This window comes from Mus pahari, unplaced genomic scaffold (genome assembly GCF_900095145.1).
Source record: "Mus pahari unplaced genomic scaffold, PAHARI_EIJ_v1.1 scaffold_12373_1, whole genome shotgun sequence".
Lineage (NCBI taxonomy): Eukaryota > Metazoa > Chordata > Mammalia > Rodentia > Muridae > Mus > Mus pahari.
Genome location: NW_018391668.1, coordinates 8,500 through 19,781, shown reverse-complemented (window position 1 = coordinate 19,781; position 11,282 = coordinate 8,500). Strand labels below are relative to the sequence as shown.

The following is an 11,282-nucleotide window of genomic DNA, read 5'->3' as shown; positions in this document are numbered from 1 at the left end:
AGCAATTACATACTAGTGAGACCAGAAAATTCTGAGTATGCTGATTCTCATGAGCCTATCAGAGGTTGTACAGAATCAGACTCAGTGTGTTTTTTAGTGAGTGTTGGTTCCCTCGTCACGTTCAGACTCTTCCATTTCTCCCTTGATGTGACATTACTTCTGATCTCTCTGCCTCTCTCTGTCTCTCTGTCTCTGTCTGTCTCTGTCTCTGTCTCTGTCTCTCTCTCTCTCTCTCTGTCTCTCTCTCTCTGTAACTGAAAAGAGAGTGGATGTTAATCCACTGGGATTTTCCCTAAGAGTTCCCTCAATATCAGGATGAGCACACATTAAGCATAGATGCTAAGACTGACAGATATGACTTAAATTTCTTGCCTTTCCAAACAAAACTTATTGCAACAATAGTATGTGTTCCACCATGAGAAGAGAGTGGTGAATGTTCTCCATCACTTTATAAGGACCCAGGGTCAAGGTTAAAGAGTCCCTGGAGGTCCCATCTCCAAACCCTCTCTTTTTCAGACAGGTGTACAAAGGCCTAGCATAAGACATTCGTAGCTGTCACCGCTCAGTGAAGGATGAGTTGTACAGTCACATCTGCTCTATTTCACTCAGATGGTAAAGGTTTCAGACTTCACAAAGCAATAGGTATCAATTGTAACATTTGGATCTTATTTTCCTTAATGTGAACATTGTTCTCTTCTAGATTTCATAGAGAATTCTGTCTACACGGGTGAGGCGTGGATTTGAATCCGCTTTCATCCGATTTCAACAGGGTTTGTAATTATTACACCAATGCTATGTCATCTTCCAGAAGCACCATAGGACATGGCTACACTGAGAGCGAGGGTCTGACAGGGATCCTGTGAATATTGTTGATTTGAGGGTGAGGAGAAGAGATTGGCACTGTGAACCAGTCCCTGTATAAGATCCTCTATCTGTCTGTGGCCTCCCCAAGATGGTCTTTCTAAGTACATGAAATCTTTGGATTCCATTAGCAGGGAGCATTCCAAGAATGATACAGTTATCTTCCACCCTCATGAGTGTGAATACCCATCTGTCTGACACTTTCCCGCATTTCAAACCCTATGCTAACTAATAATTATTGTAAATGGAAAATACTGAGACACCCCTTTAGCTCAGAAAGATCTATATTTTCTCTCCTGGGACCATGAACTCCAGAGTCACTGCTGTATGACAACACATTGGGAGATAGGTATGCATAGCACGTGAAGATGCTCCTAAGGGTGGATATCACAGAACTGATAGAGAATCTTAGAATTATACTCCATGAGCTAGATGGAAGGAGCCTGAATCCCCCACCATGGATATTAGAGCCACCCTTGCCATGCATCAGCAGACTCTGGGCTAGACTCACTGCAGAATCAGGTTCTGGGGACCTCCTCTATCAGGAGAGGTAACAGGTACGACCATCACCAAAAGTANATAGACATGTGAACCAGGCTTTTATACTCAGAGAAACAGCATCCCAGAAAGGGAAGGGACTGTTCAAGTAGGATCTCCAGCTGCAGCTGTATCAAGCCCATAAGCAGATTTACCCATCTGAGCCCACATTCCAAGTGAGTCTTTGTTAGTAATCTCAGGCCAGGTTCTATGCAGGTGAAATGTTTGTTTCCTAGGGATATTATGGGAGGTGACTTTCTGGGTTCTTTGCTCACAATCTTACCCACCTGCCTCATCATCCAAGTTGAGGCTCAGTGTCTCTTTGGATGCTACCTTCTATATCCCAACCGTTAAGGCCCAGCCTCTGGTTTCTCTTTTGGGGTATTTGTTGGTCTCTGATACTCCCAAGCTGACATGTCTGAGAAATGAGAAGTGTCAATAACAGGAGCTGGTTGTTAGGCTGCCTGTGTTTGCAGCACAGTCCCTNCAAGGATGTGTGTGATACTTACGAATTGGTGAGATGGGTGTTTTGGGAGGCCAGGTGGAGGATTCAATGGTTCCTAGGAAACAGAACAAGAAGAGGATGTTCTTCCTGCTGCCTCTCCTACACATGCCTTGTAAACTCCCCAAGGTGAGTGAGAATTACAGGAAGGACCATTGCTGGTATCCAGTTGTGTGCTGAGGAATGTGCCTTAGGTCTAACCATTCCTGTTGTGCCCTTAATCCCACCCCAGTGAAGAGCTCTGGTACAGTGTTAATTGTAAGCCACTCTGAGATGTCAGGATCACCTCACCTGAGACTGTGAGCTCCACAGGGGCACTGGCATATGACAACAGGTAGAGAGATGAGTCTTGAGATCCATAGCACCTGTAGGTGCCTGAGAGATGGGAGGTCACAGCACTCATGGAGAACTCTGCCTGGAAGTGCTGATCATGGTACTTTGATTTTCGTCGCAGGGATTGCTGGTCTGATCCTTCCTTGGACAGAATGAAAGTGTCCACAGAGTACATTGACCAACACAGCAGGGTCACGTTCTCTCCCGAGTGTACTGTGGAGTTAGGCTTCACTGATAGGGAAGGAGTGATTCGGAGCTGTCCTAAAGAGAAGAGGGAAGATGAGAGGCTGGCTTCCTTGTTCTGAGCTCCAATCACACATGACTCCACCCTGAGAACCTGGGCCTCTGACTCTTTTCTCTGACTGAGCTCAGCTCCTGTTCTCCTCTTCTTCACCCACTCCTGCTTAGGATTCCTGTCTCCATCCTGGCTATCAGCTCCCTTATGAGAGCCTGAGGAGAGGCTAGGTTCCTGATTGAGTCTGTTGAGGTCCTCACCTGTGATCAGGATGTCCAGGGNGTCACTGGAGGCTGACCACTCAGAGGAGAGGTTGTGTGCCCCATAGCATCTGTATTGGCCTCCAGTGGTGTGGCTCACATAGCCCAGTGTGAAGTTGGCCATGGAGAGGCCAGTGTCAGTCTGTTGCCTGGAGTGCTGCANGATGTCAGCTGCCCCCACCTTGTGCAGAGCAAATCTGTCATAGTTGATGTCAGAGCAACACTGCAGGGTGAAGCTCATTCCAGGGTCTAGGATAAGGCCTTGGGGAGTCAGCAGAGAGGGCTTCTTGGACAGTCCTAGAGGGAAGGTGACAGCTAGGGCCTGGGGTTTGGTTCTTACCAAACACCTTTGCCCTCCCCTCCTGCCCAGTGCATGTTCCATCTCCTCCCCAACCATAGGCTTGAGAACATAGGGTCTCCATTTAGTCCTTTTCTCCCTACATATCAGCAGAGAGGGAGGCCTGTTTCAAAGGGTTTAGGATCTCAGAAAATGCTGGGAGAATGACAGTGAGGACTTACCTGAGATGAGGATTTGTCGGAGATTACTGGGTCCTGATCACAGCTGTGGGGTATTCTTGTAGTAGCCATGACATCTGAATGTCCCTGTATGGTTTGGGGTTGTGGGTCCCCAAACAAATTGGGCTTGGTACACTCCATCAGAATGTATATACTGTGTGTCCAATGAGCTTGTGAATTTCTTATCTTCCTTGGTGAGAATGAACTTATCGTAATTATTCTGTGAGACATATTTGAGGGTTATGGTCTCTCCTGCTGTCACCACGGGGCTTGGCAATACTGAAAGCCTGAGTTTATATTAGTTATGGATTCCTAGGAGAGAAGGAGGCAGTCTGTTACATGCTCTCATCCTGTCACAATGTTCTTTTGGCATACTTTTTGGGGAGGGAAACTCCTGAGAGCAGAGCCTGGAGTTGAGAATCTGACTGTCCCCTCACCTGTCACCACCAGCTCCAGGGTGTCACTGGGCTGTGACCAACCAGCTGAGCTGTAAGAATAACAACGATATTGCTCTGCATGTTGTCCTGTCACAGAAGGGATGAAGAACTTGCCCTTGTTCCCAGGCTCCTGTAGGGTCTGTGAATTCTGTGTTTTTTGGCTTCCCTCTTTATGCAGAAAATATATTTCTGCATCCAGGTTCCCCTGACACCAGATGGTCATTTCTCTTCCGTAGACGATCACAGGACCTGGTTCAGCCTTGATGTTTGGTTTTTGGAGGTTCCCTACATAGAGGTCAGAGAGAAGCACATGGGTGTGTTTGAAAGTGGCATAGAGGATGTCCCACAGTGGATGCTGCCTTTTTCTTTTTCACTTATTCTTCTCTCATACAATACACCAGAAGACACCTTCCCATTCTTCCTTCCTTCCTAATATGACACAGTCCTCTCCACCCCCCTTCTCCCCCAGATTCACTGCTCCTCTTTTTCAGAGAAGAGAAGGGTTTTCAATGATATCAACTGAACATGGAATAACAAGATGCAAGAACACTAGGCACATACCCTAATATTAGTACTGGGCAAGGCAAGCCACTGTGAGCACAAAGATCCCATGTGTAGGCAAAAGTGTCAGAGACATCACCACTCCCTCTCTCTGGATACCAATAATTACCTGAAGGAAGCCTGGTGGTTGTGGTACAGACATTTAATCTGTTCACTCAGGTGGCAGAGGCCAGTGGATTTCTGAATTAGAGGTCAGCCTTGTCTACACAGTGAATTCTAGGACATTAAATCAGGACTACATAGTGAAATATAACCCCCCACCATTAAAAAAATATTTTATTTGGACCAGCCACAGCATGTATGCAGAGGTCCTAGGTCACACCCACGCAGGCTTTTTGAGCTCTTAGGATTCCTGCTTCGTTGATTCTGTGTTCTCCAGGGCGTGTCCTCCTGGTATCCTCAAGCTCTCTGGCTACTATCATCCTTCCTGTCTCTGTTATTCCAGATTCTCAGAGCTCTGGTGGATTGTGCTAAAGCTGATCCACAGTAACAGAAGCCCTCATAAAGAATCATCTCCCTACTGGGAACTCTGGGCCTGGCTGTCACTGTGAGCCTTGGATTCTGTGTCTTTGGACACGGTGTGTCCTGTGCTCTGTGTTAAAGTTCTAAAGAGCCCTGGATCCTCACATACACCACCTGGGGTTCCTTACCTGAGACCAGGACCTCCAGGGGTTCACTAGGATCTGACCACAAGTATGGTCTCTTTGTGTTGTAACTGTAGCATCTGCATATCCATCTCTGGTTGCGGGTCACAGGGCCCACAGAGAACAGTGCTTGAAAATTCCCAGTAGAGTAGTCATACTGTGAGTCCTCTCTCCAGGAGAGCTTCTTTGTTCCTTCTACAGTCAGAATGAGCCTGTGATAGCTCTGCCTGGACTCACACTGGAGGGTGACATACCCTCCTGAAGTCACCACAGGGCTGGTCTGGGCTGAAAGCCTGGGTTTCTCATAGGCTCCTAGGAGAGAAGAAGGAATCAGTTAAGTGTCCCCAGGCCTCATTATCCACCTTGGCTCTGAGGTTCCGACAGTGAGCATTGGGCATTCCTGTTAACTGAGCCAAGTCTGGACAGTCAAAACCTGAGGCCTAGGACCCTGTGTGTTCTCTCACTTGTCAACACTAGCTCCAGGGGGGTCACTGTAGTCTGATGCTTTATCCTGGGTGCTGTAAGAACATTGATATTGTCCTGCATCTTGATAGTCTACATCTGAGAATGAGAAGTCAGCCTTGTTTGCTGGCTTCTGTTTCTTCTTTGTGACTTCTTTATATAGGTATTCGTTTTAAAAAAAAATTATTTTATTAGATATTTTCTTCATTTACATTTCAAATGCTATCCCGAATGTCCCCTTTACCCCCCCTCCCTTACCCTCTCACTCCCACTTCTTAGCCCTGGTGGTCCCCTGTATGAGGCATATAAAGTTTACAAGACCGAGGGGCCTCTCTTCCCAATGATGGCTGACTAGACCATCTTCTGCTACATATGTAGCTAGAGATACAAGCTCTGGGGGGGCTCGTTAGTTCAAATTGTTGTTCCACCTATAGGGTTGCAGAACCCTTCAGCTCCCTGGGTACTTTCTCCAGCTCCTCCATTGATGGCTCTGTGTTCTGTCCTCCAGATGACTGTGGGCATCCTCTTCTGCGTTTGCCAGGCACTGGCATATCCTTACAAGAGATAGCTATATCAGGGTCCTTTCAGCAAAATCTTGCTGGTGTATGCAATAGTGTCTGGGTTTGGTGGCTGATTATTGGGATGGACCCCCGGGTGGGTTAGTCTCTGGATGGTCTATCTTTTCATCTTAGCTCCAAAGTTTGTCTCTGCGACTTCTTCCATGGGTATTTTATTCCCCATTTTGGGGAGGAATGAAGTATCCACGTGTTCATCTTCCTTCTTATTGATTTTCTTGTGTTTTGGAGATTGTATCTTGGGTATTCTAGGTTTCTGGGCTAATATCCACTTATCAGTCAGGCATCACTTTTTAAAGAGGCCTACTTCCTGGATCTGATTGTCTCCTCACACAAGAAGGTCACCTTAGTCCCCGGTGAGACCACAGAGTCTGGCTATACTCTGAGCTTAGGGAGGGACCCTGTAAGCAACAGAGCAGCTACTACTCAGGACACGCACCCTCAGATTGCAGTCCTAAACCCCGCAATCTTCCAGTCACCCCCTGGACTAACTTAACGCACATGTGGTGTTTTCCACCTTCACTGCCCAGGCATGGCTCCTGGATATGAAGAGAAGAGCATTTCAGGACAGCTGCAGACACACTCACCTGTCAGCACTGGGATCCAGAGTCTCAGAGTGAGTCCTGGAAGAGAGTTCTTTGTAAGAGATTTGTTCATAAGGCTGAGGAAGTCTGCAGAAACTTCTGAGATCCTGAGGTTCCTGATGGGTGAGTGCTGAGCTACATACAGGCCCTCATCTTTTCCAGACCTCAGACCTAAGTATCCCCCCTCCTCCGTTCACATCTCACCAAGACAGAGCAGGGCTGTGAAGGTGCAGGTCATGGCATCTCCTCAGAGACTGCAGGTGTGCTTGAGGGCAGAGCTACAGAGCCTTTCTGAAGGGATTGGAAACAAGACGTGGTCTTGAAGGCAGGGCAGTTCCCATCATGAGGTCATATTTCAACAGCCCCACAGGAAGGGGAACTTCCCTCCTAGGCACCACACTCTGACTTTCTCAGAGCTGTGGCTAGGCCAGGCAGTAGATCCCCTGCACTCAGGTCTTACACAGATGGTGTTTCCTCAGCCCACCAGTGTCTGCCTCACCTGTGCACATCACTGTCAGAGCCATGTTGTAGCAGACATGTGTGAACATCTCACACAACAGTACAAATTCAAGTGTGTTTTGCTTTGTTCCTTTTTGTTTTTATGTGAAATATTTCCTTCTTTTCAAAATTTTCTGAGATTCTTCCTGTGTGTCAGCTTGGAGTGAGATTTACAGCTTTTTATTCATACTCTCAGGTGGTACATTACCATTGGGCATTATAATTTCGGGTTTTTTTTTAATGTTTGTGTTTTCCCTTATCATTTTAAGGATACATATTTTATTAATCTTTAGCGTTTCAATTTGTTCGTTCTGTCTCTCTGTATATACACATGCATGTTTGTCAAACCACATGTATGGAGGTCAGAATACAACTTCAGCAATCAGTTTTCCTTGTCCCATGTGGATCCTGTCNATNAGAGTCAGGTCTTAATTTGGCAGCCGACACTTATACACTGAGCCATATCACTGTCCCAACACTTACCAACATCGTTTTCCTNAGTCTTTCTGCTTAGTCAACAAGTTAAATTGTCCTGGGATACTGGTTCAGAGAGGGGCAGGGTCATCTGAGTCTCTTGTGATACAGGTTGTTGGTGTATAAACGTGTGGCTATGAGTTTTTTTTCAAGATTTATTTATTTATTATATGTAAGTACACTGTAGCTGTCTTCAGACACTCCAGAAGAGGGTGTCAGGCCTTGTTACGGGTGGTTGCGAGCTACCATGTGGTTGCTGGGATTTGAACTCTGGACCTTTGGAAGAGCAGTTGGGTGCTCTTACCCACTGAGCCATCTCACCAGCCCATGATTTTTTTAAATCAATCATTCCATTCATTTACATCTCAAATGATATCCCACTTCCCAGTTATCCTCTCCACCAATCTCCCATCCCATGATATCTTACTGTCTGTTCACCCCTGCAGCAACCCGCCCCCCAATCTGACAAACACCCTTCCCCTTCCCTTTGCCTGTATGAGAGTGCTCCCCCACTCATCCACATTCCCCTGCCCATTGCTCCAGCATCCCCCTACTCTGGGGCATCAAAACTCCCTGGGACCAAGGCTGTCCCCTCTGGAGCCATGGATCTCTCCAGGCACACTCCTTAGTTGGTGATCTAGACCCTGGGAGACCTGGGTGGTCATGTCAGCTTATGCTGTTCTTCCTATGGGATTGCAATCCCCTTCTGCTTCTCCAGTCCTTTCACCAACACCCCCACCAGGCTCCCTGAGCTCAGTCTTAAGGCTGGCTCCAAGCACCCACGTCTGCATTGGTCAGTTGCTGGCTGGACCTCCCAAGGAACCACCATACTAGGTTCCTGTCAGCAGCACCTGTTGACCAAGGCAACAGTGTTGGGTTTGGTGTCTGCAGACATGATGGCTCCCCAGGTTGTTCATCATTGTTCTTCCTTTGGGCAGGAACGTTTCTGGGCTAAAACTTTGGGATGGTTGTGTGGCCTCATCCCTTGACCAGGGGCCATGCCTATCTACTGGAGGTGGTCTCAGCAGGTTCTGTTTACCCCTCTCTCTGTGCATTATGGCTAAAGTCATCCCTGTTGTGTCATGGGAGCCTCATGTTTCCTTGGTGTCTGGGACCCTCCAGTAGCTATCCCCAGTTCTTCATCCCCATTGCTACATATTTTTGATTGATTTTCTGACGCTCTGTATCTCTCACCCATCTCCTCCAGTTCCTGACACTGCCACCCTTCCTTCCTCCTCCTCCTTTCTCCCTCCCTGGTCCCCGTCTCCCTGTACCTCCCACGATCATCCTGTTTCTCCCTCAGTCACGGACTGAAGCATCCATACTCTTGTCTTCCTTTCTTCCACATTCCATATGGTCTGTGCATTTTATCATGGGCATTTTGAGCTTTTGGGCTAATATCCACTTATTGGTGAGTGCATATTGTGTGTGTTCTTTTGTTTCTGGGTCACCTCACTCAGGATGATATTTTCTAGTACTGTGTTGTGAATTTTATGAAGTTATTATTTTTAATCACTGTGTTGTACTCCATTGTATATATACCACATTTTCTGTATGTGTTCTTCTGTTGAGGGACATGTGGGTTTTTTCCAGCTTCTGGCTATTATAAATAGAACTGCTATGAACATAGTGGAACATGTGTTCTTGTTATATGTTGGAGCATCTTTTGGGTATATGCCCAGGAGTAGTATAGCTGGGTCCTTAGGTAGAACTATTTCCACTTTTCTCAGGAACCACCAGATTGATTTCCAAAGTCGATTTACTAGTTTTCAGTAGTACCAGCAATGGAGGAGTGTTCCCCTTTCTCCACATCCTCGTCAACATTTGCTGTCATCTGTGTTTTGATTTTAGCCATTCTGACTGGTGTGAGGTGGAATCTCTGGGTCATCTTGATTTGCATTTTCCTAAAGACTCAGGATGTTGAACATTTCTTTAAGTGCTCCTCAACCATTCAAGATTCCTTGGTTGAGAATTCTCTATTTGCCTCTGTATTCAACTTTTTAAAAGGTTATTTTGTTCTCTGGAGTCTACCTACTTGAGTTCCTTGTATATTTTGGATATTAGTCCTCTATCAGATGTAGGGTTGGTAAATGTTTTCCCAAACTGTGGCTAGCTGTTTTGTCCTGTTGATAGTGTCCTTTGCTTTACAGAACCGAACCTTTTCAATTTTTATGAGATTCCATTGGTTGATTGCTGCTCTTAAAGCATAAGGCACCGGTATTGTCTTCAGAAAAATTTCTCCTGTGCCCATGTGTTTGAGGATCTTCCCCACTTTCTCTTCTACTGTTTCCAGTGTATTTTGTTTTATGTGGAGGCCCTTGTTCCACTTGGACTTGAGCTTTTCACAGGGACATAAGAATGGACTTATTTGCATTCTTTTACATGCAGACTGCCAGTTGAATAATCACCAATTTGTTGAAAATGCTGTGCTTTCTCTCCTGTATGGTTTTATCTCCTTTGTCAAAAATAAAGTTATCATAGGTGTGTGGGTTTATTTCTGGGTCATTATTTTACTTCATCATTGATGTACATGTCTGTATCTGTACCAATATTATGCAGTTTTTATCAGTATTGCTCTATATTATAGATGGAGGTCAGGGATGGTGATTTCCCCAGAAGTTCTTTTAATGTTGACAATAGTTTTCACTATCCTGTTTTTTGTTTTTGTTTTTGTTTTGTTTATTATTCCAAATGAAGTTGAGAATTGTTCTTTCTAACTCTATGAAGAATTGACTTGGAATATTGATAGGGAGTGCATTGAACCTGTAGATTGCTTTTGGTAAGATGCTTCTTGTTGAAGTTCAACACTCAGTGGTGTCTGCATGGGCAGCATTTGTGAGCACCACTGTATCATCATGTTTCAGTTATAAACTTGAGAAGTAGCAGTGGTGTTGGTGGAGGATGCCACTACAAAGGTACAGCACCAACTGCTGGGTGGATCTTTCTGGATGTTGTAGTCAGCCAAGGTTTTGTCTTTCTCCATGTGTTGCTGGGAAGCATCAGCAGCTGCTAGAGTTTTGATGACATGACTTCTTGGTCCTGGATCTCAGTCTTGACATCCTCAATCTTGTCTCTGAATTCAACCTCAAAAATGATTGGCTTGCTAGTCAGTGCCTTGCCAAATATTGTCATGTTTGTGTCTGCATGGTGGCACAGTTCAAAAGAAAGAGCTCAGTAAAATTAAATTTTTCCTATTTACTTTTTGCATTAGGGATGGATGGCACAGCCTCCAGTGTTCTAAACACCTATTCTACCAGTGAGCTGCAGGACAGATTTATTCTGCAAGTTTCAATGTTTGGTGTTGTAATTTCTCTCTCTCTCTCTCTCTCTCCCTCTCTCTCTGTCTCTCTTTTTTTCCCTATGTTGATGGGTTTAGTCATCTTTGTGGTTGTATGGAGACAGTATCTGGCTATGTAGTACTGGTTGACTAGGACCTGCTTATTTAGACCATTCTAAACTGGACTTCGTAGAGATTGCCTCCCTATCCTTCCCAAGTGCATGGGTTATAGATGTGGGCCACCACACTGAGTCTTGTGTTTACAATTTTAAGTCTCTAAAAATTTATATTATCCTCTTTATATTTTATGTTGATTGAGTCTTTATCCCTACATCTTCCCTTTTCCTCACCCTGTCCATCTGCTTACCCTCCTTACTAATCTGAATTTCTTTTTGCTTCTTCCTCTAAACTACTGGCAGTTGCAAATATGCTGTTCAATCCCACGAGAGTTCTCATTTTTCCCTTTAAGTTAATAAATTTGTATATATATATATATATATATATATATATATATATATATATATAT

General features: G+C 45.3%; 1 pseudogene; it reads right to left on the bottom strand.

The window, feature by feature from the left end:
* Window positions 1–1,907: 1,907 nt before the first annotated feature.
* On the bottom strand, window positions 1,908–6,765 carry LOC110314638 (annotated as a pseudogene).
* Window positions 6,766–11,282: the final 4,517 nt, after the last annotated feature.